The sequence below is a fragment of the Megalopta genalis genome, unplaced genomic scaffold (genome assembly GCF_051020955.1).
Source record: "Megalopta genalis isolate 19385.01 unplaced genomic scaffold, iyMegGena1_principal scaffold0061, whole genome shotgun sequence".
Classification (NCBI taxonomy): domain Eukaryota; kingdom Metazoa; phylum Arthropoda; class Insecta; order Hymenoptera; family Halictidae; genus Megalopta; species Megalopta genalis.
The window spans coordinates 990,001-992,500 of NW_027476130.1; the positions used below are offsets into that span (position 1 = coordinate 990,001).

General features: G+C 44.9%; 1 non-coding gene and 1 pseudogene across 1 annotated transcript; both read right to left on the reverse strand.

Moving 5' to 3' along the window:
- The window catches only part of LOC143261672 (large subunit ribosomal RNA), a 7,965-nt pseudogene extending 7,656 nt beyond the window's left edge, over positions 1–309 (reverse strand).
- Positions 310–1,411: 1,102 nt separating this feature from the next.
- LOC143261695 (5.8S ribosomal RNA) lies at positions 1,412–1,566 on the reverse strand. Its single transcript, XR_013035768.1, has one exon. It is a non-coding gene; the product is annotated as a 5.8S ribosomal RNA (ribosomal RNA).
- Positions 1,567–2,500: the final 934 nt, after the last annotated feature.

The window sequence follows — 2,500 nt, forward strand, 5'->3', positions numbered from 1 at the left end:
TTAGGGCTGCACTCTCAAGCAACCCGACTCTAAGGAGAGGTCCTCCCGAAACGCGTACCGGTCGCTACGGGCCTGGCACCCTCTATGGATAAATGGCCCCATTCAAGATGGACTTGGACGCGGTTGCGACGTTACGGGATAAATTGACCCTCCTGAACACTACATTTCCCAACGGCGGAACTCCGCGGGATTCAGTGCTGGGCTAATTCCTGTTCGCTCGCCGCTACTAAGGAAATCCTGGTTAGTTTCTTTTCCTCCGCTTAGTAATATGCTTAAATTCAGCGGGTAATCTCGCCTACTCTGAGGTCGTCGGAACGTGAAAAAAAATTTTTTCAGAGCTTCCCCCCCCGAAAGCATTTTGCGAAACGTGTACAGAGCAACACAAAAAAAAAAAAAATAAAAAAAACACAAAAAACCCTTAAAGCAAAAAAAAAAACCGTTTATCGCGCCTCACCAATATATCTTTTATAAAATTCGATATCCTCTCCAAATATAGATCTTCGAAACACTCGCAAGACGATTACAATCGGTATAACTTTAACGTCCGTCCGAAAAGTACTTTCGGGGACTAGACGACCGATTGATCTCGTGCGGTTTCGCTATTCGATCATTTGAAGAGAACAAAAAGATATATGGGGCGACCGACAAACGGTTTTCCGTAGAACCAGACTCGCGATTGCGTTGACACACACATCATAGCCACACCAATAGAAGAGTTTTAGGACGGTAACCCGGGTGGGGTGTTCTTTACTCAGAATATGTGCAACATCGGATCTATATAGCCATCGATACAATTCGTACACAAATGTGTCGTACGAAGAGAGAGACTTTTTTTCCTCTGGCAACATAACGGTAAGAGACATCCTTCCACACTCATAGGTTCCACTCCCTGGGGCTATGATATATATATACATATAAATTCAAATTCGAAGCAACGGTCACAATTCTACTCTATATTTTTGCGGGTTATGTGTTCTTTCGTTCAATTTCTTTCATGCGTTCGTTCGATCTCTGTACACAGTCTTCACATAGGACAGACTCGTGTAGTACGCTTTCGTGGGTTAAACCCATCTCGTTTCATTTCAGGCGACGTCGGGAGCGCGTTGAAAATGTACCAGTGAAATCTCGATAGTTCTACGGATACGAATCGTCCCGAAAAAGATTTTGTCACCGCTTCGAAGCGGTGTTTCAGACGGGCGGACGTATATAAAACATATACGACACACGACACCGCCTTCCACACTCACGCTAGTTCGAACACGATTTCCATCTCTCTCGAAGACTGTTAGACGTACGTAAAATTTCTCAATATTCATAGGACCGCGACAAACGCCGACGAAGCGCCCACCATTCGCTCGTACGTATATAGGCAACAAGTGCCATCAACGCAAGCAGTTTATAAGTACGTAAACGACCCTCAGCCAGGCGTGGTCCAGGAATTGTATCCGTGGACCGCAATGTGCGTTCGAAATGTCGATGTTCATGTGTCCTGCAGTTCACACGTTGACGCGCAATTAGCTGCGTTCTTCATCGACCCACGAGCCAAGTGATCCACCGTTCAGGGTAATTTTTCCCTTTTATTCTCTCATATATATATAATGTGTATTTGCTATCCACCACATTTTTGTGTTATATTTCGGAACAAGCCGATACCCGAAGAGCTCCAACCAGCGCGCGAAGGAGATTCGGGAGTCGTCGTACAACGACATAATTGTCCCTTAAAGAACGAGATATTTCCGTCGAAACCATATATATATGTACGAGCAAATCCAAAACCACTGTTTTCTTGCAAGTTCGACGGTCGGAGCGAATAGAACATTGAAAAGCCTTCTATCGAAGAAACACAGAGAGTATATCACCTCCAAAAACGACGGGGATATGGATATTCAAACTGGACAATTATCAACCCGATACTGGATTCGAAAAGTTTCTCTCTCCTTTCGTCGTTATTTACACCGGACGGACTCACGGCCGGCTCTAGCTGGGTGTCATATATATATACGTCCCACGCTCATGCTGCCACTAGCGCGCAACAGAGTAGGGTGTCAATGACAACGACACAGCATTGAAACGAGCTACACAAGCCGGTCTCTCTTGATACCAATGTAAACGAGCATTAAGTTATCTTCAGACTGCCCGATATTTTCGTCCTTTGGACTTTCCCAACGATTCCTTTTTTTCTTTTTTTTTTTTACACCACAGCGAAGACTTGAGGAAGCGTGATTAGCACGCTCGCATCCCTCCCTGTCCTACTACAACTGTGTGTGTGTGTGTAAAGAAAGAAAAAAGAATACATTGGCTTTCTCTCTATCGAGAAGATGGCCTACGCAACGCAGATCAAAGGCCTAATACGTGTAATATAATACGCGTCTGGCCGTGTATAAATCACGCACGAATGATCTGGTCGGGCCCAACTCTTCTCGTACGCTTATTTTTCCGTGTTGAGGCACTATCATAAAATCACACAAACCCCAACACGTGTGTGTCTTGGAAGGAAGAT